We start from the raw sequence: 25918 nt of genomic DNA, 5'->3' as shown, positions 1-25918 counted from the left end.
ACCTCTGAAAATACAGCTTGGTTCTTTCTTAAAATGGCTATTTTTTCTCTTTCAGCTCTTAGATCATTTTACTGGAAACCTTAAATTCCTTGGATTAAGTTTCAACTTTCTCTTTAATCTTGATGAGTTTCCTTGCCAATCAGATTCTGAATTCTATGTCTGTCATTTCAGTCATTTCAGACTGGTTAAGAATCATTGCTGTGGAATTAGCAGACTCATTTGATGATAAGAAGACATTCTGGCTTTTTGAATTGTCAGAGTTACTGCACTGATTTTTTCTCATCTGGGAGGGTTGGGGTTCCTTTAATTGGTAGTATAAATTGAGTATAGTCACTTTACTTTGTGTTTGGGTGTCTTCAAAGGGCCAAGGCTCTATTTAAGGTTTTTATTTGTGGCTAAATTATTGCCCTTGGCTTTATAGGAAGGTATATTCACAGAATAATTTTGTTGTTATAGTTTGAGCTGCAATCCATTAGATGCCACTTAAGTTTAATGACCAGTAGACAGACTCTTTTTTTAAAATTTTTGTGGTGTGTGTGTGTGTGTGTGTGATACTAAACAAAAATAGATCATAGTCTCCTACTATACAGCAATCTGTTTTTTTGGTCTAAAATATTTCTTGCACATATTTCTCTGATAACCTATATAGAATTCCCTTATCTTTTAAATGGTGGTGTGGTATTCCATTGTTTAGATATGCCATTTTTAATTAAAAAATTTTAATTATGAAATATTAGAAAAGTAGATAAATACAGAATGTATAGCAGATATCCATACACCTAACAGCTAGATTTAATAGATGTTAACATTTTGACATATCAGTCTTGGATCTCCTTATTTTGAATTTAGAAAACAAATAGTTCAGATATAGGTAAGCTCCTGCTCTCATCCCTCTCAGTCTTTTTTTCGCCCCCACTCATTCTTTTTCAGAGCTAACAAACTATCCTAAAGTTGATGTGCATGATTTCTGGGCATGTTTGTACTTTCCAATCTGTGTTTGCTTCTGTAATACGTAGTATAGTTTTATTTTAAAATTCACATAGATGGCTTCATATAGTTACATGTCCTCCTGTAATCCATTGTTTTCATTCAGTATTGAATTTTTTTTAATTGCATTTTTAGGTTTTGGGTTACATGTGCAGAACTTGCAAGATAGTTGCATAGGTACAAACGTGCCAGTGTGATTTTCTGCCTTCCTCCCCTTCACCCACATCTGGCATTTCTCCCCATGCTATCCCTCCCCAACTCCCTCCCCCGCTGTCCCTCCCCTATTCCCCCCAATAGACCCCAGTGTGTAGTGCTCCCCTCCCTGTGTCCATGTGTTCTCCTTGTTCATCACCCGCCTATGAGTGAGAACATGCGGTATTTCATTTTCTGTTCTTGTGTCAGTTTGCTGAGAATGACATTCTCCAGTAGACAGACTCTTACTCAGCTGCACTGTTTCTTTGCTTTTCTTCATGTTTGCAGCCATGCTTTGCAGTGTGGCAGAGAGGTGACCCCCTTCACCAAGTCCAGTCCTGGGCATTGGTCAAGGCCCTTCCAATCACTGACACCATGCTCATATTTCTTTTGTTAGGTGTTCCAGGCTGCAGGTCTCCCTCTATCAGAGGGAGATAGGCCACACCCTTTCCAGAGCAGCTCTGTGGAGGAAGGCATGCCTTGACCCTGTACCAGCCCACAAAACCACACTTCTCACTCCTCTCATTGCTCTGAGAGTGTGGGAACCTCCTTTGTTTGAGTTCCAGCCACAGATTTGGGCTCAGCACTCCCAAGCTGCACGACACAGTTCTAAGGCACTGGTACTGGCTTGTGGCTCCATCCTCTAGGTTCTCAGTACTGAGTTATGGGTGCACTGGGAGGTCTAAAGTTCTCTCAGGTCCCTGGGAACATACTCAGATCAAGCAAAGCACACAGGCTGGCAGTGGAGGCTGTAGTGTGCACATGCTCCTGTGGGGTAGCCAGGCAGGGGCCCTGGGAGGGGCTGACAGACAAAATATCCTGCATAACAAACATGCCCCAGTCCTCCACAGAAGCCACCCCATCTTTCACCTGGCCCAGCACGCTTCTGGCACCAGATCTTCTCAGAGGGAGATGGGGATCCCTTTGGGGGTGGGCAACTATGACCATCACATGCACAAAGGACCCTGGCACCATGCAGGCTGAATCCCTGTCTGCCTACTCTCCTGGTAGATCCCCCTGCCAGCTCACACATCCATGGTGGATGTGGGGTCCCTTGTAGCTAGGATCCCAGAGGTTCATAGAAAGAATGGGCAATCCCGCAATTCCTTTACTCCTTCTCCTATGTACCCTAGAATTTTGGTATCTCACATAGGCTTCCTAGCTTTCTCTCTATTTGGCCTCAGTGTCTGTGTGGGATGTCCATCCACTCTTGGCATTTTCTATCCAGAGATCTATTCAAATTGTGTTGGTTCACTCAAAATTTTAGTCTCTCTCTCGGGTGCAAGATTTAGTATGACTGCTCAAGAATTCCTGGTGAAGATAACTAGAGTCACAGCCACACTGAAATAAGAGGGAGTATTCCTTTCTGGCTAGGATTTTGGAACATGCATACATGGAGAAAACTTTAAATGAATTATTGGATAAGACTAAAGAAGAGTCACAACAGAGAACCATCCAAGTAATAAATAAAATGATGTCACATGTGGATAGACATAGGAAGCAATAAAAATTTATTAAAGCAGCATAGTAGAAATCAATAGCAATATAGTTTTCATCTGTCAAAGTGAGAAATAATGTGAAGTATGAAAAGATTTAATGCATCAGGTTAATATTACCAATCAATTACCAATTATACATTTTTATGCATATAGACTTGACAATCCTGAATTAAATATTTTTTAAATGTCTAATTAAATAATAGGAAACAATGAGTTTTTTACACAGTTTCTGTGACATTTATATGCTAAACATGCAATTTGTAAAAAATCAAGTGTTTCTATTATTTTATGTCCTATATGTTTTTTTGCATTGACAGTATCAACTAATTCAAAAGTTAGAAATCAAATGTCATGTTTGTTTGTTTTCTCTTTCTTCTATTTTTGGATTTTGGTTTATTTTTTCATAAGCTCATTTATGCATGCTTGATATAATTTTTTGTTATTGATATTAATTAGAAGTATTATGCAGTAAAATAAAATACCAACTCTAAATATAACCCAGATAATTAAATATATGTAGTGAGTCTTAATTTTATTCTTACATTTTCAAAATTATTGACCCTAAGTATTATCATATTTTGGATGTCTACACTATATTATATATATTAAATATGTACTATGTATATATTTTTATAGACAAAAGCTTTATAAATATAGTATCTTTTAAACAGAAAACACCAGCTGCATAGGTAGAATAATTTTGTTTTAAATCCCAGGTATAAAATACACCTGAGATTAAAGTTAATAATTTTATATTATTAACTCACATCAAAAATAAATTTTGATATATTTTTACACAATTTCTCACTAAAAATAATTTGAAGATGGCAAACTAACTCCTTAGTCCACTAAATATAAGAAATGATAGGCACTGATGGGTTTTTTTGTTACTGAAAAGGGTTTAACAGCATTAATATTCAGAAGAAATTTTCTCACAGAGCCTTTATTGATGCACATTTATTTAAAGTGATTTGGTTATCATAAGTTCCAGAAATATATGGTAAAATTTAAATCATACATATTTGAAAATACACATGATCTTATTCTTTTATTTTGTAAGTCCACATTGAATTTTTTCTAGTAAGTAAATGTGATTTCCTCCACTTATTTTTTTTTCATAAAATGTGGCATCATTTATTACTGTATCTGTTCTCCTTCTGTCTCTTCTCATTTCTTTCCTTTTCACCACCCTGATTCTCCCTTATATATCAGGCCCCTCCTCCCCAAGGGATGGTGAAGATGCCTGAGATGCAAGTTGCAAGCTGAAGCTCTGCAACTTTCCTGTATACAATGTACTGGGATACTTACGATATCTTATAAATTAATAATATAGAGGCTTAATGAGGAAAGACTCTTTTAGCCTTAAATAAAACCAAAATAATTTCACTTACTAGTTTTCTTTTGGTTATTCCAAGGTATAAAGAAGGAAAAGATACAAGTATTCATGTGATGAGAGGCACTGAATCACTGAAAAAAAGTGACCTAGAAGCAACATCAGTATTCAGAGAGGTAAGTGACTGAACTCCATTTATACAATAACCACTCTGGGATGATCCACTCAGACCAAAACCAGCCTTAAAAATGGAAAAGAATGCAAATAGTGATTCTATAAAAGTAAAATGAGAATGACCAAAAAAGTAATCTCAAAGTTTCTGCTTAACTTTCTAATTATCATATTTATCATTACTAAGGATATTTGTAATATTAAGAAATTTAAGAAACAGTGTTTGAGGTCTGAAAGTGTAAGCACAGAAAGACAAAGATTGTGTAATCTCACTTGTATGTGAAATTTTTAAAAGTCAGAGTCATAGAAACAGGTGGTTGTCAGGGGCTTATGGGGAGAGGAACAGCGAGATGTTGCTCCAAGGATAAAAAGATTTAGTTAGATAGGATAAGTAAATTCTAGACATCTACTGTATGGCATGGTGACCATGGTTAATGCACTGTATACTTGGAAATTGTTAAGAGTAGATCCTCAGTGTTATCACAAAGAAATAAGTATGTGAGGTGATAGATATGTTAATTAGCCTGCCCATCGTGTGTTTATATATAAACATTACATTGTGTTCCACAAGTTTATACAATTTTATATCAATTATACATTAATAAAGCTAGAAAAATAAAAACAAAACAGATTTTCCTATTAAAAAATCAAGATGATCTCTATTAAATAGTATGATTGGTTTTCTCTGCCATCTCTAATTAAGTACAATTATAATGTTTTACAGTTTTTTTTGTCTGTTTTCCTTTCTTTGTTTGTTTTGAGGTGGACTCTCGCTTTGTTGCCAGGCTAAAGTGCTGTGGCGCAATCTCAGCTCACTGCAATCTCCACCTCCCAAGTTCAAGCGATTCTCCTGCCCCAGCCTCCAGAATAGCTGGGATTACAGGCATGTGCCACCATACCTGGCTAATTTTGTATTTTTAATAGAGATGGGGTTTCACCATATTAGTCAGGATGGTCTCGATCTCTTAACTTCATGATCCGCCCGCCTCGGCCTCCCAAAGTGCTGGAATTACAGGAGTGAGCCACCACACCTGGTCTGTTTTACAGTTTTGAACTTAAAAGTTACAAGCTATGGAAACACGCTTGGGCTGCAATCAGAATCCTGGATGGAAGCGGGTATTGGGATGCTTTTCTCGATGTTTTCTGTAGATCCACTGACTACCCTCTCTGCAGTGATCAGTGCCTTTCGGTGTTGAACTCCTTGGACTGCAATAGGTGAATTTCTCTTATCCACTCTTTCTGGTAACTTTCAGCCAATAAGAAGCATAGCCAGTAGAATATAAAACAGAAAGGGGGCTCAGTATTTCTTCTTCACTTCCTTCCTTAACTTTCTGATAGTAGCTGAAACTTTCTATGATGAAATTTCCAACTGGGAAAGACCCTCCTACTTGACCTTAGCGGTCCCTAGGCTCTGGCAATGCTCTTTCTTCTCCTTGCTCCTTCAGGCGGAGGACTGGTAATGGCTTGCCACTCAATGTATTGGTACTCTGGAGTCTAAATATTTGTTATTGCTTCCACTAACTTTGCTTTTATCTCTCTAGCCTATTTAAAATTCCGTCAGAATGCGCCTTCTCTTTCCATCTGGAAATATGACTGATATAGATAAGAACATCACTGGCTTATAGGAATGCATCTTGTGAGAAAAAAAATTCACAAAATATTGCAACACAATAGTCACTGTCAAAGACCTTATGACTCATGTGAGATTATACGAGTATTTTTAAGGTTTAGTATCTAAGACAGTTAGGAAATTGGCTTCAAAGAAATCCACTTAAGTAAAAGAAGAGAAAAGAAAATAGAAAGGAAGGTACAAAGTATAATAGCCAAAACAATTTTGAATAAGAATAAAAATTAAAGATTCATTCCATTCAATTTCAAAACATGCTATAAAAATTATTATAAATTACGTGAAAATAATTAAGACTATATGGTATTGGTGAAAAGATAGGCACATAAATCAATGAAACAGAAAGTCCAGAAATAGATTCACATATAAATAGTCAACTGATTTTCAAAAAAAGTCTAAAGAAAATTTTATGTAGAAACAACAGTGTTTTTCAACAAATGGTATTAAGACAATTAGGCATGCATATGTAGAATTAAAAACCTCAATCTATATCTTGTATTATATAAAGCAATTAATACAAAATTAATTATAAACCTAAATATAAATCTTAAAGCTATACAACTTCTAAAAAGAAAAAAATAGTAACCTGTGTTCAGGAAAGATTACATAGGTATAATATCAAGAATATAATTTGTAGAAAAATTGACAAAATATATTAATTTTTATTGTCAATTTGCATGAAATTGACAATAAAAGTTAATATATTTTGCTCTGTAAAAGACATTTAAACGAATGGAAAAACAAATCCATCAGACTGGAAGAAAACATATGCAAGCTTAATCTGAAATGGAGGTTGCATGCAGAATCGATAAAGAATTCTCAAAATTAAACAATACAAAATCTTCAATTTATAACTGGCCAAAAGATTTGAACAAATTACAAAACTATATACAAATGGCAAATAAACAATGAAAATAGGCATGATATCATTAGTTGGTTGAGAATTGCTGATTAAAATTAGATCCTGTGTACTCATAGTAGAATGATTAAAATCAGAGAAACTAACAGTTACAAGTACTGACCAGGGTGTAGAACAAATGGAACTTTTGTAAATTGCTAGTGGGAATCCAAAATCCCACTTTATACAACAGTTTGCCAATTATTTGTAAAATTAAATGTACGTGGTAAGTAAATGTAAATTAATTAGGACCCAGCCACTCTGTGGTGTTTATCTGAGAGAAAATAAAATTGATGTCCTCACAAAAACCTGTATGTGAATGTTTATGATGTTTTATACATAATAACCCCAAACTCAAAATCACCCTGATGTTCTTCAGTTGTAAATGATTAAACACACTGTAGTGAATCCACTCAATGGAGTATTACTCAGTAACAAAAATGAATTAATTACTGATACATGTAAAAAGAAAACAAAAGATTGAATAAAATATTGATTATGCTAAGTGAATGTAAGAAGACTCAACAGGCTACATACTTTATAATTCCATTGATACAGCATTGTTGGAAATACAAACTGTAGGAACAGAAAATGAACTATTGATTTCTAAGGAATAAAATTGGGGAATTGGGAATTTATGACCAAAGTAATTTTGAGGAAAATATTTGTACTTAATGAAACAGTTTTGTATGTTGATTGTGGTGGTGATTACACAGTTAGATGCATTTACCAAAATTCATATGCACACTCATGTACACAGACACACACACACACACACACATACACACACACACTCCATGTTTGTTTTAATAAGTTCTGCATCAATAAACCTTTTTAAAAATGAACATAGACATTTTATCAGATAGTAAGAAAATCTGTTTGGCCAGAGACAAGCATTTTCATTCAAAAAGGTATTCCTAATGTGGCCTGACGAAAGTATAATGAAACAAATGTTAAATGTGTCATTTGAAGAAAGATATGTTTATTAATGGATGATTACATTAGCTTTGTGGGCAATAAATCTAAATGTGTCTGCTGGTTTTGATCTTCCATTCAACTCAAACCGAATAACATAACTTGTTCTCAATATAGTGTATTTCTTTTTTAAAGCATTATTACATGCCCTTATTTTATTTAAACTGAGTTCTTCTTGGTTTCAGATCTTTATCTCAACCTATAGGTAAATAAATATGTTTACAATTATAAACCTGCTATTAAATATGTTATCTAATTTCTTGTACTTAATAATCTTTATATTAGACAACTATAGCTTAAGTATCATCATACTAATTATATTCAAATTTTCTCTATTACTTTAAAGATTCTTTTTGACAGTTTGTTCGTTTAAATGAAGACCCAAAATTCACATATTTCCTTTATAATATGTATAACTCTAATTCCACAACAACTTTTAATCATTAGCACTTTTTATTATTGGTCCATTAAGTTTTGGGAAAAGTTTATTAGGCTGTGAAATATTCTATACTAGATTTGATTGATTGTTCCTTGTAATAGTATTTAAATTATTTTTATATCACAGCAGGTAGCTTCTATAAACATAAAGTGAAATCTAGAGTCTTGATAGATTCAGGTCTATATTTTCAGACAAAAACTCATCAAAATATTGCTGTGCATTTCTTAGCATCATCAATGGCTACATCTCATTGCTTCATCTTTAAATGACGCTAGGATTGATCACTTCTCAGGTGGTATCAGCCTCATACATTCATTATGAAGTTCCCTTCACTCTTTCCCCCAGTGACTGGTTTTCAATCCATTGCCTACATCCATTCTTTCAGTAAGAGTTACTAAATGGTGATTTTTCTGTTATTTCTTCCGCATTTATTCTCTAAAATTCTTCTATAAAAACTCTCCCTCATCAACCATTTTGCTACTCTGAAATTCAGTTTATATAGAAAAGTCAAGGTATAATCAATAGTTGATACTTTATTTTTAAATGTGTTTTAGAAAAATGAATTGGAACTGTATATATGTTTGTAAGTATGTGAGTTTAAATGAAATTATGTAAATTCATGAAATGTTATATACACAATGTGATCCAACACTTTACAGTTATTTTATTTTTTCTCCTTTAAATGTTGCCAGATTATCTCTGCATCTATTCCAGTGTGAATTCAATTGACATGGTTCCTGTTTCTTTTTTATATGACTTCATTATGCCTTGATAGATTCCTTTCTTTCTGGCTCAAAATTGTGTCACAATTTTATGTTTTATATTTCTTTCCCAAATAAATGTTCTTGGCACCTTTGTCAAACAAAGAATATATTTTTTGAAGTAGCCCAAGATTGTTTTACTATGAAATGCCTAAGATTGTTTTACTATGAAATACCACAGTATTTGGTCCTAGAAATTCACATTGTTTGTCTTTGGGCATTTTCAATGCCATGTTGGGAGATCATATTTATAAGACAAGAAAAGCTCTGACTTGAAGCTGCTGTTGCCAAATTTGTATAGGATTTTAAATACTATTAACTACTGAATATAATTTGGAATGTCTCTGTGGTATATTTTTAATTTTTAGTTATGGATATATAATAGTTATACATATTAATGAGGTACATGGGATATTTTGATACAAGCATACAATATATAATTATCAAATTAGAACTAATGGGGTATCCATCACCTTAAGGGTTTATTATTTCTTTGTATTAGGAACACTCCAATTTTATTCTGTTATTTTGAAATATAAATAAATTGTTGTTAACTGTCATTGTCCTATTGTTCTGCCTAACACTGGATCTTATTTCTGCTAAACTGTATTATACTCATTACCATCTGCATTTTTTTCTTCCATCCCTCTTTACTCCTCCCAGCCTCTGGTAACCATCATTAGACTTCCTGTCTCTATGAGTTCTATTTTTTAAGATCCCACATATGAGAAATAACATGCAATATTTAACTTTCTGTGACTGGCTTATCACTAAACATATTGTTCTCCAGTTCCAACAACATTACTGCAAATAACATGATATCGTTCTTTTTTATGGTTGAATAATATTTCATGGTGTATATGTATTTTTTAATTCATTCACCAATGGACATTTATATTCAACATCTTGGCTACTGTAAATAGTGCTGCAATAAATGTAGAAGTGAAGATATCTCTCAATATATTATTTTCCTTACTTTTGAGATAGATCCATCAGTGAGATTGCTGGATCATATGGTAGTTCTAATATAGTTTTCTTGAGGAACCTCCATACTGTTCTCCCTACTGGCTGTACTAATTTACATTTCCATCCACAATACAAAGGTTCCCTTTCTTCACATCCTCCCCGGCATCTATTATTGGCTGTTTTTTTTCTTTTGTATAAAAGTAATTTTAACTGGAATGATATGATATCTCACTGTAGCTTTAATTTGCTTTTCTCTGATGACTAGGGATGTTGAACATTTTTGCAAACAACTTTTGAGCATTTGTATGTCTTCTTTTCAGAAATATCTATTCAGATATTGAGTCTATATTTTCTTTTCTTTTTTAAAAATTGTACTTTAGGTTCTGGGATACATGTGCAGATCATGCTGGACTGTTGCATAGATACACACATGGCAATGTGATTTGCTGTCTCCATCCCCCGTCACCTACATCTGGCATTTCTCCCCATGTTATCCCTCCCCATCCCCTGCTGTCCCTCCATTGGCCCCTGTCAACAAACCCCAGTGTGTGATGCACCCCCTATGTGTCCATGTGTTCTCATTGTTCATCACTGCCTATGAGTGAGAACATGCGGTGTTTGATTTTCTGTTCTTGTGTCAGTATGCTGAGAATGATGGTTTCCAGATTCATCCATGTCCCTACAAAGGACACAAACTCATCATTTTTATGGCTGCATAGTATTCCATGGTGTATATATGCCACATTTGCCTTGTCCAGTCTATCATTGATGGGCATTTGGGTTGGTTCCAGGTCTTTGCTATTGTAAACAATGCCACTATGAACATATGTGAGCATGTGTCTTTATAATAGAATGATTTGTAATCCTTTGAATGTATACCCAGTAATGAGATTGCTGGGTCAAGTGGCACTTCTATTTCTAGGTCCTTGAGGAAGTGCCACTCCTTCTTCCACAATGATTGAACTAGTTTACACTCCCACCAACAGTGTAAAAGTGTTCCTGTTTCTCCACATCGTTTCCAGCATCTGTTGTCTCCAGATTTTTTAATGATCACCATTTTAACTGGTGCGAGGTGGTATCTCAATGTGGTTTTGATTTGCATTTCTTTAATGACCAGTGATGATGAGCATGCTTTCATATGTTTTTTGGCCTCATACATGTCTTCTTTTGAAAAGCGTCTGTTCATATACTTCTCCCACTTTTGGATGGGTTTGTTTATTTCTTCTAAATCTGTTTTAGTTCCTTGTAGATCCTTTGTCAGATGGGTAGATTGCAAAAACTTTTTTCCATTCTATTGGTTGCTGCTTCACTCTAATGATTGTTTCTTTTGCTGTATGGAAACTCTGGAGTTTAATTAGGTCCCATTTGCCTATTTTGGCTTTTGTTGCCAATGTTTTTGGCATTTTAGTCGTGAAGTCCTTGCCTATGCCTATGTCCTGAATAGTTTGCATAGGTTTTCTTCTAGGGTTTTATGGTGTTCAATCTTAGGTTTAAGTCTTTAATCCATCTGGAGTTGATTTTAGTGGAAGGTATCAGGAAGGGGTCCAGTTTCTGCTTTCTGCACACTGCTAGCCAGTTTTCCCAACACCATTTATTAAACAGGGAATTCTTCCCCATTATTTGTTTTTGTCAGGTTTGTCAAAGGTTAGATGGTTGTAGATGTGTAGTGTTGCCTCCAGGGCCTCTGTTATGTTCTATTGGTCTATATCTCTGTTTTGGTACTAGGTTTTGATTACTGTAGCCTTGTAATATAGGTTGAAATCAGATAGCGTAATGCCTCCAGCTTTGTTCTGTTTGCTTATGATTATCTTGGCTATGCAGGCTCTCTTTTGGTTCCATATGAAGTTTAAGGTGGTTTTTTCCAGTTTTGTGAAGAGGGTCATAGGTAGCTTGATGAGGATAGCACTGAATCTATAAATTACTTTGGGCTGTACAGCCACTTTCATGATATTGATTCTTCCTAACCATGAGCATGGAAGGTTTCTCCATCTGTATGTGTCCTCTTTATTTCCTTGAGCATGGTTTGCAGTTCTCCTTGAAGAGGGCTTTACAACCTTTGTTGGTTGTGTTTCTTGGTATTTTTATTCTCTTTGTAGCAATTGTGAATGGCAGTTCATTCTTGACTTGGCTCTCTTTAAGTCTGTTATTGGTGTATAGGAATGCTTGTGATTTCTGCACATTGATTTTGTATCCTGAGACTTTGCTGAAGTGGCTTATCAGTTTAAAGAGATTTCGTGCTGAGATGATAGGGTCTTCTAAATGTATAATCATGTCATCTGCAGATAGAGACATTTGATTTCCTCTTTTCCTAATTGAATATCCTTTATTTATTTATTTTTTTTCATGCCTAATTGTTCTGGCTAGAACTTCCAATACTATGTAGAATAGGAGTGGTAAGAGAGGGCATCCTTGTCTAGTGCCTGATTTCAAAGGGAATGCTTCCAGTTTTTGCCCATTCAGAGATTTTAGCATAAAAAGCTGTGGAATTTTGTCAAAGGCCTTCTCTGCATCTATTGAGATAATCATATGGTTTTTGTCTCTGGTTCTGTTTATGTGGTGGATTACATTTACAGACTTGTGTATGTTGAACCAGCCTTGCATCCCTGGAATGAAGCCTACTTGATCATGACCAATAGGCTTTTTGATGTGCTGTTGCAAACGGTTTGCCAGTATTTTGTTGAAGATTTTTGCATCTATGTTCGTCATGGAGATTGGCCCAAAGTTTTCTTGTTTTTTGTTGAGTCTCTGTTGCATTTTGGTATTAGGATGGTGTTGTTCTCGTAATATGATTTGGGAAGGATTCCCTCTTTTTGTATTGTTTGGAATAGTTTCAGAAGGATGGTACCAGCTCCTCTTTGTACATCTGGTAGAATTCAGCGGTGAACCCATCTGGACCTGGACTTTTTTTTTGGTTGGCAGGCTATTAATTGCTGCCTCAACTTCAGCTCTTGTTATTGGTCTATTCCAAGTTTCAACTTCTTCCTGGTTTAGTCTTGGAAGGGTGCAAGTGTCCAGGGATTTATCCATTTCTTCCAGGTTTACTGGTTTATGTGCATAGAGTTGTTTGTAGTAACCTCTGACTGTAGTTTGTATTTCTGTGATATCAGTGGTGATATCCCCTTTATCATTTTTTATTGCATCTATTTGATTCTTCTCCCTTTTCTTTTTTATTAATCTGGCTAGTAGTCTTGTCTATTTTGTTGATCTTTTCAAGAAACCACCTCCTGGATTTATTGATTTTTTGAAGGTTTATTTTTGTGTCTCTATCTCCTTCAGTTCTGCTCTGATGTTAGTTATTTCTTGTCTGCTGCTAGCTTTTGAGTTTTTTTTATCTTGCTCCTTTAGCTCTTTCAATTTTGATGATAGGGTATCAATTTTAGATCTTTCCTTGCTTCTCATGTGTGCATTTATTGCTATAAATTTCCATCTAGACACTGCTTAAAAGTGTCCCAAAGATTCTGGTACATTTTGTCTTCATTCTCATTGGTTTCAAAGAACATCTTTATTTCTGCCTTCATTTCATTGTTTATCCAGTTGACATTCAGGAGCCAGTTGTTCAATTTCCATGAAGCTATGCAGTTCTGAGTTGGTTTCTTAATTCTGAATTCTAATTTGATTGCCCTGTGGTCTGAGAGACTATTTGTTATTATTTCTGTTCTTTTTCATTTGCTCAGGGGTGATGTACTTCCAATTACGTAGTCAATTTTAGAGTAGGTGCAATGCGGTGCTGAGAAGAATGTATATTCTGTGGATTTGGGGTGGAGATTTCTATAGATGTCTATTAGGTCTGCATGGTCCAGATTTGCATTCAAATCCTGGATATCCTTGTTAATTTTCTGTCTTGTTGATCTTTCTATATTGACAGTGGAGGGTTAAAGTCTCCCACTATTATTGTTTGCGAGTCTAAGTCCCTTTGTAGGTCATTAAGAACTTGCTTTATGTACCTGGGTGCTCCTGTATTGGGTGACATATTTAAGATAGTTAGCTCTTCTTGGTGCATTGATCCTTTTACCATTATATAATGCCTGTCTTTGTCTATTTTGATATTTGTTGGTTTAAAGACCATTTTATCAGAGACTAGTTTTGCAACTCCTCTTTTTTTTTTTACTCTCCATTTGCTTGATAAATCTTCCTCCATCCCTTTATTTTGAGCCTATGTGTGTCCTTGCATGTGAGATGGGTTTCCTGAACATAGCACACTGATGGGTTTTGACTTTTTATCCACTTTGCCAGTCTGTCTTTTAATTGGAGCATTTAAGCCCATTTACATTTAAGGTTAATATTGTTATGTGTGAATTTGATCCTGCCCTTTTGATGCTAGCTGGATGTTTTAACTTTATTTGATGCATTTTTTTCATTGTGTCAATGGTCTACCATTTGGTACGTTTTTGGAGTGGCTGGTACTGGTTGTTCCTTTCCTTGTTTAGTACTTCTTTCAGAAGCTCTTATAAGGCAGGCCTGGTGGTGACAAAAATCTCTCAGCATTGCTTGTCCATAAAGGATTTTCTTTCTCTTTCATTTATGAAGCTTAGTTTGGCTGGATATGAAATTCTAGGTTGAAAGTTCTTTTCTTTAAGGATGTCGAATATTGGCCCCCACTCTCTTCTGGCTTGTAGGTTTCTGCAGAGAGATCCATTGTAAGTCTAATGAGCTTCCCTTTGTGGGTAACGTGACCTTTGTCTCTGGCTGCCCTTAGCATTTTTTCCTTCATTTCAACCCTGGTGAATCTGATGATTATATGCCTCAGGGTTGCTCTTCTTGAGGAATATCTCTGTGGTGTTCTCTGTATTTCCTGGACTTGAATATTGGCCTGGCTTGCTAGGTTGGGGAAGTTGTCCTGGATAATATCCCGAAGAGTGTTTTCCAGCTTAGATTCATTTTCTCCTTCACATTCAGGTACACCTATCAAATGTAGATTAGGTCTTTTCACACAATCTGGTATTTCTTGGAGGCTCTGTTCATTTCTTTTCACGCTTTTTTCTCTGTTCTTGCCTTTTTGTTTTATTTTATTGAGTTGATTTTCAGTCTCTGGTATCCTTTCTTCTGCTTGTTCGATTTGGCTATTGAAACTTGTGTATGCTTTTCAAAGTTCTTGTGCTGTGTTTTTCAGCCCCAGCAAGTAGTTTATATTCTTCTCTAAGCTGTTTATTCTAGTTAACATCTTATCTAATCTTTTTTCTACGTTCTTAGTTTCTTTGTATTGGGTTAGCACATGTTCTTTTAGCTCTGAGAAGTTTGTTATTACCCACCCTCTGAAGCCTGTTTCTGTCAATTCGTCATATTCATTATCCATCTGTCTTTGATCCCTAACTGGTGAGGAATTGTGATATTTTAGAGGAGGAGAGGCATTCTGGTTTTTTGGTGTTTTCATCCTTTTTGTGCTGGTTTCTTCCCATCTTAGTGGCTTTATCTACCTGTGGTCTTTGTAGTTGATGACTTTTGGATGGGGTCTCTGAGTGGATGTCCTTTTGGTTGATGATGAAGTTATTTCTTTCTGTTTCTTAGTTTTCCTTCTAACAGTCAGGCCCCTCTGCTGCAGGACTGCTGGATGTTGACTCCAGACCCTGCTTGCCTGAGGATCACCTGCAGGGGCTGCAGAACAATAAGGGTTGCTGCTGGTTTCTTCTTCTGTTATCTTAGTTCCAAAAGGGTACCTGCCAGATGTCGGCCTGAGCTCCCCTTTATGAGATGTCTCTGGGTATACAGGGGTCAGGGAGCTGCTTAAGGAGGCAGTCTGTCTATTATAGGAGCTCAAGTGCTGTGCTGGGAACTCTGTTGTTCTGTGGAGAACTGCTGGGCAGGTACTTTTAAGTCTGCTGCAGCAGAACTCATAACCTGGTGCTCTGTCCTAGGAAGGTTGGCTTTTTTTATAAGTTTTTGTCATGCTGCTGCCTTTTCTCAGAGGTGCCCTGCCCAGCATGGAGTAGTCTAGTCACAGTCTGCCAGCAGAGGTGTTGCCAAGCTGCTGCAGCTTTGCTCAACTGCTGTGTGAACTGCCTTGGTAGTGGCAGACTGCCTCAGTAGTGGTGGTCGCCCTTCCCCTCACTGAGCTGGACCATCCTGGGTCCTGCTGCACTTTCTGCAAAACTCTCAATCCAGAGCGTTTCAGATTGCTTGTTTTGTGGGGGTGATACCCACCGGGCCAGATCACCTGGCTCCCTGTCTCTCCCCCCTCCCTTTCAGTTGAATGGGCAGCTCTTTCTTCCAGTCATTCCAGGCACCAGTTGAAATGGCCACTCAGATTTGTGTGAGTTTCTGCATTCCAACCCGGCATGGGCTGAAACCACCATGCTGAAAACTCGTGGCACATTTCAGCCTGGGAATCTCCTGGTCTGTGGGCAGTGAAAATTTGTTTGGAAGGGCAATGGGCAGTCACCCTCTGCATTGTTCTTGCTGGGAACTGCACTGTGGAGCTGTTCCTAATTGGCCATATCAGGTCCTTCCCATGGAGCCCATATTTTCATTGGATTATTTGATCTTTTCCTATGAAGTTTCTCATATATTCTCTTTATTAATCTCTTGTCAGATGGGTAATTCACAAATATTTTCTCCCTTTCTATGGCTTGTCTCTTCACTTTGTTGTTTCTTTTGCTCTACAGATTTTTAGTTTGGTGTGATCTCATTTGTCTGCATTTGCTTTAGTTACCTGTGCTTTTGAAGTTTTACTTAAAAAGTATTTGTCCAGACCAATGTCCTGGAGTGTTTTGCTATTTTTTTTTCCTAGTAGTTTCATAGTTTCTGGTCTTATTAAAGTTTTTAATCCATTTTGATTCAATTTTTTGAATATAGTATTGGGTTCTAGTTTCATTCTTCATTCTACATGTGGATATCTAGTTTTCAACACCACTTACTGAAAAGACCATCCTTCCCCCAATGTGTAATCTTGGAACCTTTGTTGAAAATGAGTTGGCTGTAAATGCCTAAGTTTATTTTGGGGTTCTATATACTGCTCCATTGGTCTATGTGTCTGTTTTATGTCAGTATCATGGTGTTTGGGTTTCTATAACTCTACAGTATAATTAGAAGTCAGGTAATATGAGATCTCCAGCTTTGTTATTTTTGTTCAGAGTGGCTTTTGCTGTTCTGTGTTATTATTATTTTTTGTAATTTGATATAAATTTTAGGATTTTTTTTTCTATTTTAGTGAAGAATTTCATTGGTATTTTGATAGGGATTGTATTGAATCTGCAGATTGTTTTGGTTAGTATGAAACTTTTAACAATATTGACTTTTCCAATCTATGGACATGGGATAGTTTTCTATTTTCAGTGTATCCTTTTGAACTTATTTTACTAATACTTTATATATATATATATATATATATATATATATATAAATATTTTTTTTTTTTTTTTTTTTTTTTTTTTTTTTTTTTTGAGATGGAGTTTTGCTCTTGTTACCCAGGCTGGAGTGCAATGGCACGATCTTGGCTCACTGCAACTTCTGCCTCCTGGGTTCAGGTAATTCTCCTGCCTCAGCCTCCAGAGTAGCTGGGATTACAGGCACACGCCACCATGCCCAGCTAATTTTTTTGTATTTTTTTAGTAGAGATGGGTTTTCACCATGTTGACCAGGATGGTCTCGATCTCTTGACCTCGTGATCCACCTGCCTCGGCCTCCCAAAATGCTGGGATTACAGGCTTGAGCCACTGCGCCCTACCATACTTTATATTTTTATTGTACAGGTCTTTTTTACTTCTTCAGTTAAGTTTATTCCTAGGTATTTTATTTTAGTTGTAGTTATTGTAGATGGTAGTACTTTGTTGTTGTTATTGTTGTTTTTCAGAAATTTTGCTCTTGACTTAGAGAAATGCTATTGATTTTTCTTTGTTGATTTTGTATCTTACAATTTGACTATATATGTTATCAGTTCAGTTATTTTTCCGTTGATAATATATCAGATAATGTCATTGGCAAACAAGGATAATTTGACTTCTTTCTCACCAGTTTGAATGCCCTTTATATTTTTCTCCTATATAAATTGCTTTGGCTAGGACTTCTAGTACTACACTGAGTAATAGGCCGGGCACGGTGGCTCAAGCCTGTAATCCCAGCACTTTGGGAGGGCGAGGCAGGTGGATCACGAGGTCAAGAGATTGAGACCATCCTGGTCAACATGGTGAAACCCCGTCTCTACTAAAAATACAAAAAATTAGCTGGGCATGGTGGCGCGTGCCTGTAATCCCAGGTACTCAGGAGGCTGAGGCAGAGAACCCAGGAGGCGGAGGTTGCAGTGAGCCGAGATCATGTCGTGAGCCGAGATCATGCCGTGAGCCGAGATCATGCCATTGCACTCCAGCCTGGGTAACAAGAGTGAAACTCCATCTCAAAAAAATAAATAAATAAATAAATAAATAAAAATAAACTGAGTAATAGTGGTGATAGTGGGCATCCTTGTCTTGTTCCAGCTATTAGAGGAAATGCTTTCATGTTTTAATCATTCAGTTTGATACTAGCTGTGAATTTGATATACATGACATTTTTTTATGTTGAGATATTTCTCAAGATCCAGATTTCTGATAGTTTTTATTAAAAAGCAATGTTGACTTTTATCTAAAGCATTTTTGGCATCAGTTGAAATGATTATATGGCTTTGTCTTTCCTTCTGTTCATATAATGTATTATATTTAAAGATTTGTATATGTTGAGCCATCCTTGCATCCCTAGGGTGAATCCCTCTTGACCATTGTATATTATTTTTTAAGGGCTATTAAATTTGGTGTGCTAGTGTTTGGTTGAGAATTTTCTTAATCTATGTTCATCAGAGATATTGGCCTGTAGTTTTGTTGTTGTTGTTGTATCTTTGTTTGGTTTTCATATCAGGATAATACTTTCCTCCTAGCATGAGTTTGGAAGTATTCCCTCCTCCTCAATTTCTTGGAATATTTTGTGTGGGACTGGTATAGTTTTCCATTAAATGTTTGGTAAAATTCAGCAGTGAAGCCATCAAACATTAGGCTTTTCTTGATGAGAGTCATTTTGTTACTGTTTTTATCTTGCTGTTTATTATTGGTCTATTTGGGTTTTTTTATTTCTTCCTTGATTCAATCTTGGTAGCTTTTGTGGGTCTAGAAATTTATCCATTTCTTCTATGTTTTCCCATTTATTGGCATTTACCAGCTCACAGCAGTCTCTAATGATTCTTGAATCTCTGGAGTATCAGTTGTAATATCTCCTTTTTCTCTCTGATTTATTTTATTTGGATATTTTTTCTTTTTTTATAATTTAGTCTGATTGATGGTTTTTCAATTTTGTTTTGTTTTGTTTTGTGATCCTTTGTATTTTTAGTCTCAATTTTATTTATTTCTGCTCTGATCTTTATTATTTCCTTTCTTCTACTAATATTTGATTTGGTTTGCTGTTGCTTTTCAAGTTATTTAAGATGCATCATTTGGTTGTTTATTTGAAGTTTCTTTTTTACATTTTTGATTTATTGTTATACACTTCTTGCTTTTGCTATGTTCTGTAGGTTTTGGTATGTTGAGTTTCCACTTTTGTTTGTTTCTAGAAATTTAAAAATTTTTTTCTTAATGTCTTCATTGAATCAATGATTGTTCAGGAGCATATTGTTAAATATGTGTTTATATGGCTTCCAAACCTTTCTCTTGTTATTGATTTCTAGTTTTATTCCATTGAGGTCAGAAAAGATACCCTATATGATTTCAATAGTTTTTGAATTTTAAAGACATTTTGTGGCCTAATATACAGTTTATTCTTAATAATGTCCAAGTGCTAAGGAGGAGAATGTACATTCTGTAGCTGTTGGATGAAATGTTTTATAAATGCCTATAGAACCGTTGGTCTATACTGAAATTTAAGTCCAATGTTTCTTTGTTAATTTTCTGTTTGGATATTCTGTCTGTGTTAGGGCATTTGCGTAGCTATAAAGAAATATGTGAAGCTGGGTAATTTATTTTAAAAAAAGTTTTATTTTGGCTCACAGTTCTGCAGGCTGTATATAACGTAGTGTCAGCATTTGCTTCTAGTAGGGTCTCAGGAAGCTTACAATCATGGAGGAAGATGAAGGAGAGGCAGCAAGTCACACAGTGAGAGAGGAAGTAAGAGACATGGGGAGGTGCCAGTTTCTTTTAAATGACTAGCTTTTGCATGAACTCATAGAGCAAAAACTCACTCATTACCATGGAAAGGACACGAGGTAATCATGAGGAATTCACTTCCATGACCCAACAACCCCCACCAGAACTTGGCTTCAACATTAAAATTACATTTCAACATAAGATTTGGGGAGAACAAATATCCAAACCATATCACTATCCAATACTAAAAGCATGGTGTTAAGCCCTCATCTATTATTGTCTAAGGATCAATCTCTCTCTTTAGTTCAAAAAGAATTGCTTTGTATGTCTGAGTTCCTAATATTGAGTGAATATAGATTTAAAATTATAATACAGATAATTTTGATGGATATATTTGAGGTTGAAAAATTTTTTTCTTAAATATTTAATGTATGTCATTCTACTATCTTCTAGCCTGAGAAGTTTCTATTTAGAAGTCTGCTGCCAAATGTATTAGATTCCTTCATATAGTATTTTCTTCTTTCTTGGTGCTTTTGAGATCCTCTCTTTATCATTGACTTTTGAGAGTTTCAGTAATATATGCCTTTAAGTAGTGTTATTTGGGTTGAATCTTCTAGGTATTCTACAACCTTCTTTTACTTCAATATTCATGTCTTTCTCTAGGTTTGGAAATTTTTCTATTATTTCTTTGAACAAACTTTCTACCCTAAATTTTCTCTCTACATCCTCTTTAAGATAAATAATTTTATTTTATTTTTTCCTTTTGAGGCTATTTTTTAGCTCTTGGAGGTATGGTTTATTCTTTGTTGTTTTTGTTCTCTTTTCTTCTCTGGCTGTGTATTTTCATATAGCTAGTTCTATATTGTGCTTAATCCACTTCTGCTGTTGAAAGACTGATGCAGTTTTCAATTTGTCAACTGAATTTTTCAGCTCTGGAATTTCTGTTTGATTTTTAAAAAGTCATTTTAATCTCTTTGTGAAATTTCTCTGATAGAATTCAAAATTCCTCTCTGTGTTATTCTGAAATTCATTGAGTTTCCTCAAGACAGCTATTTTGAATTCTTCTCTGAAAGATCACATATTTCCATCACTCCAGGATTTGTCACTGGTGACTTATTTAGTATGGTGAGGTTGTGTTTTCCTGGATGATTGTGAATACTCCTCAATGTCTGGGCATTGGAGAGTTATGAATTTATTCAAAGCTTCACAGTCTTTTCTTTATACCTGTCCTTCTTGAGAAGGCTTTCCACATATTCAAATGGAATTGAGTGTTGTGATCTAAGTCTGTGGTCAGCGCAATCATATCAGCACTAAAAAGTTCCCTAGGCCCAGAATGTCAGCAACGCTTGCTGTGGTACCATTTTGCTGGGTTTGGGTAAGAAGGGAGAATTCCCTGTGTTATCAGGCAGTCTTTGTTTCTCTTCTTTCTCTTTCTTCTAGTCAGAAGGGGCCTCTTTCTAAGCTAGGCTGCCTGGAGTAGGGGAAGGGTGATATAGGCATGTCCTTGCCTACCACAGTTAGTGTTATGCTAAGTCACATGCACCCCAAGTCCACTGCTTCTAAGCTCAGTTTAGCTCCAGTGTTTGCACAAGTACTGCAGTCCTTGTGGTTTGACTGCCACTGGAATTGAATCGGCCCCAGACAACTTTAGTCAGCAGAAGGTAGAGCAAGGCAGGACTCAGGTTTCTCCTTCTGGGGCTGAGAATTCCCCTTTGGTCCAAATGTTCTCTCTTTGAGAACTGGCAGAATTCTGTGGTGTTCGGCTGTGAGAGAGCAGCACTGAGTTCCAGTGCAAAGTTTCACATTCACTTTTCTTTCTCTCCCTCAAGAATACAGATTTTCTCTCCCTGTGGTACTGATGGACAATAGGGGAAGTGTGGTGTAAGAAAATTCACAACTGTCTTATCTACCCTTTTCAATGCCTCTTTTCTTGATATTATATTAATATTGGGTAATGTTTTCACTCACCTGATATTTTTGGTTCTTATAAAGGTATTTTCTTGTGTGGATAGTTGTTTAATTAGGTGTTCCTTTGGGGGACAATTGCTTGAGTATTATATCCAGCCATCTTGCTCCCTTTAAAGATATTTTTATAGCAGACAAACTTGGAAGATGAAAATAAGATCTCCCTCCAAGCCAGAGGGAAGATTTGTTTGCTGACTAAGAGAGTAAAGAAATGACTTCCTCTAGGCAAAGTTTGGACAGACATACTAGCATGCTTTTAGAAGATTTGGGGATTTCTAAGTTAAAGGTTTCTCATCTGTGGCACAAATCTATATTGTATGTGCTACATTCACCTGGGCCTCCTTGTATTACCCATAGAACTTGGGAAGCAAGAACAACTTATGCAAAGATGACTCATGCTTCTTATCATGCTATGAATTATAAAGTCCTTTGTCTCTGTTTCAGGAATATCCTGTCTTCCTCTAGTACTTGTGAAACTGGAGTAGTCTAACTTACACAAAATCTCAGATCCCTCACAGTTCTTCACATAGTTCAGTAAAAAATGAAAACAACTTTTTCCAATAAGAAGTTCAGTGAAGTTGTAAGTGCTAAGCAGAAATAAACCAGAATTTAACATGTTAAGAACAGAATACTGTACAAATAAAACAAGAGATCGATATACATAGAAATGTTAATAGTGGTTTTCTCAGTTATAGGATTCTGAGTAATTTTTTGTACACATCACGTTTTCACTTTTCTCATAGTAAAAATATATTACTTGTATAATGAGAAAAAATTCAATGATGTCCCAAAATTGCTCTTTTTAAAATAATGTAATTAGGTCTTTTTAGTTATTTACTTTAAATACAATTAAAGTAGTTGAAGGAATCATTGGCATACTATTTTTTAAATAAAAAGGATTTCTTCTTTCATTCAGTGAAAGAGCTGATTTAGCCATTAAACGCTATATGATGAAGTTTGAAAAATAGCAAGAGGGTTTATATAAAACACATTGAAGTTAAGATAAACTATAAAAAAGTCATTTTATAATTAGCAAATTTTCAAGGGAAAAAGGAAAGGTAACTCAATGAAGTCTGTAGGCTGCCTTTCTAAAATAATGTTTTTCACAACCTGTTTAGTCATGACCCTTTAAAGGAATCATGCCTGGAAAACTAAAATATGAAACAGATGAAAGGCAGCCTGATATTGTTGAAATAAGATGGGATGACACTTGCCAGCAGTCCCCTCTATGATAACCCTGGTCACAGTCTAAACGTCACTTTTCTGAAATATAGAAAGAAGCAATAAAATTAGAACTGAAAATATTAATAACAAGAAGGCTTTAGTATATATGATTATTATTTAATTTGGATAATAAAATATCCCAAATCCTGGAGATGAGCCTGTGAACAATGACAGAAAACAAAAGAAAAAAAATTAAAAGAAAGTATCTAAAGCCCACAAGCTTACTCTGGCCAAAGGGCAGAGATTTATGTTGGCAGCAGCTAATGAAAAGAATAACAATGCTGTGTGTCAAGAAAGCAAAAAAAGAATATATTTAAATAATCATTACCTTACAGTAAAGAAAGTGCTTAGATTTTGAAAGCAAAATTTTATAATATGAATGTGATATGCATAAGGTCCAGGAAGAGCAAAATAAGTTTTATAAGTCCTTAAAAATCAGTTTATTCATTGGAAATGGCATTATGTACATAATATACACTATAACCATATGTATAGGCAATTGTGCCAGAAGAACAAACTTAAGCATGAAATATCTATAGAATACTGAACTGAAGAGAAACAAAACTAATTCCAAATGATATAAACCAGCTAGAAATGTGCTGCACACAGATACAGTTAGTATGTTGAATGAGCAAGATTGGATTTAGAAAACTTAATTGTTCTTTCTTTGCTCATTCAAACCCCTTTAGTGGAAAGATTCCTTGGCTTAGCCTACGTGAGATCTAACACAAGCCCAATAACTTGTCGACTCATTCTCAGATAATAAACAGGCCTCCAGGTTCAATAATGGGTATACCCAGTCCGGTGTAACAAAAATAAATAAATTTGTTGAGGTAAACTTCAACTTTCATCTCCAGTTTAGGTTCAATATCCTGAATCTCCAATCCTTTAAGAAAAGAAAGGAAGCGGGGGAAAGCTGAAAAAATGAAAGTCAAAAGAAGAGAAGGAAAGAGAAGGAATAGAAAGCAAGTCAAGGGAAAGAAAGAGAAATATCTAAACTTCACTTAAAGGTAAAGCTCCCCACCCAGCTTGGACCTGCTTTAAATAGGTGGGTTGAGAGTAAATACCCTTAGCTCATCTCTCTTTCCTGGTGGCCATCTCCTCTCCAGGAAGCCTCTGCCTTCTGCTTGTGATTTTTGTACATTGATTTAGTATTCTAAAACTTGCTGAAGTTGCTTATCAACTTAAGAAGCTTTTGGGCTGAGTCGGTGGAGTATTCAGGATAGAGGATCATGTCATCTGCAAACACAGACAGTTTGACTTCCTCTCTTCCTATCTGAATTCCTTTTATTTCTTTATGTTGCCTGAATACCCTGCACAGAACTTCAAATACTATGTTGGATAAGATTGGTGAAAGAGGGCTTCCTTGTCTTCTGCCGATTTTCAAGGGGAATGCTTCCAGCTTTTGTCCATTCAGTATGATATTGTCTGTGTTTCTTAGTGGCTTTTCGCTCTGGGGTGTACTGACTGCAGCTGCCATTTAAGTGGCAATCATGTCTTTGGCTTGCTGCTTAAAATCTTGCCTCAGGGCCTGCATTTGTCACCTCTCCTATTTGTGACATCTTTCCACATCTGGTTCCCAGGAATCACACACCTGGTACCAATCATCACTGTGAGCAATTTAATAACCCCACAAAGCCTGCTCTCTACTGCTTAGGCTCCTTCATCCAGTCATCTCTAGTAGAGTTTGTTTATAGGTGTAAGTGGGGCATTTGTTTACTGTCTTTCAAACACTCACAGACGGAAGTCAATTATCATACCGTGTTCTCTTGGAGGTCCTGCTCCCCAAGGCTTAGGGAGGTTGGTATGTAAACTTCACTCTTCCCTACAAAGCAGCAAGGATGTGGATCATGTCGGAACACTTGAACAACTTACCTAAGGCATCCTCTCCCTAATTCCCAGGGCAATGAAAGTTCAAACCTTTAATACCTCAAGTGGGTGAGTGTTTGTAGACACTCACCAGTGTCTTCATATGTCTCTTTTCTAAGTCCTACCACTTTTTTTAGGTTGTACATGAACAATTTATAATTATATAATTTTGTGGGGTACAAAGTAGTATTATAATTTATTAATACAAGGTAGAATAATTAAATAAACTAGTGAATTTGGAAGGTGGAAACACTTAACCACCTGCAGGTTGGTATGTGTTCTTTGGGTTTCAACCAAAACTAAGAGAATAATAGTACAATTTTACATTTTATAATATTAATGAGGCTAAGATGATTTTTTGTGAACATGAAATACATCTCTCTTTGTGGTGCCAGAAAACTGTATCTGAAATGAAAACATGATTATGAACATAGAGAAGACTGTAAGTGGGAATATTCCCTTCATGATATTAAGAAATAACAATATTCACATATATAATACTGGTAAATAATAAATCATCTCATCAATATACTTAGCTTTAATAAGCAAGACATCATAATAAAGATTGAAGGTCAACTTTTAAACTAATCAAGCAATTGTCTCCCTGAAGTTGAACTATAATATCGCCAATACTCATACCACACATTTCACACACACACATACAAACACACGCTTTGCTGATCAAGTTGATGGTTATTTCTTGTGATTTGAAAATGGTTCGGATCATAAAAATTCTAAGTATTTCAAAAGATTTGCATAATGACTCTGGAACTTCAGATACTGCAGTAAAACAAAATCAAACACAAAATATGCGTAATAACAAAAAGCAAATTGAATAATTGAAACAGTTACCTTGAGCATTCATGCCTAATTTGTTGAAATAATCCACAAAATGCTCAGATAATAACAATTACAACCTAGGAATGCAAAGTGCCTGGAGAAAGGTGTCATCTCAAACCAGCACTGTACTGTTTG

The 25918-nt window shown here is 35.7% G+C and overlaps 1 long non-coding RNA gene across 1 annotated transcript in view; it reads left to right on the top strand.

Moving 5' to 3' along the window:
• LOC144579834 (uncharacterized) overlaps positions 1 to 25918 on the top strand; it is a 69190-nt gene that overhangs the window by 21193 nt on the left and 22079 nt on the right. The window contains exon 3 of the long non-coding RNA XR_013528269.1: positions 4094 to 4187. This is a non-coding gene — a long non-coding RNA (uncharacterized LOC144579834). The remainder of the gene's footprint in view (positions 1 to 4093; positions 4188 to 25918) is intronic.

This window comes from Callithrix jacchus, chromosome 16, assembly GCF_049354715.1.
Source record: "Callithrix jacchus isolate 240 chromosome 16, calJac240_pri, whole genome shotgun sequence".
Lineage (NCBI taxonomy): Eukaryota > Metazoa > Chordata > Mammalia > Primates > Cebidae > Callithrix > Callithrix jacchus.
The sequence above is the reverse complement of the archived record's forward strand: the minus strand, read 5'-3'. Positions and strand labels throughout refer to the sequence as shown.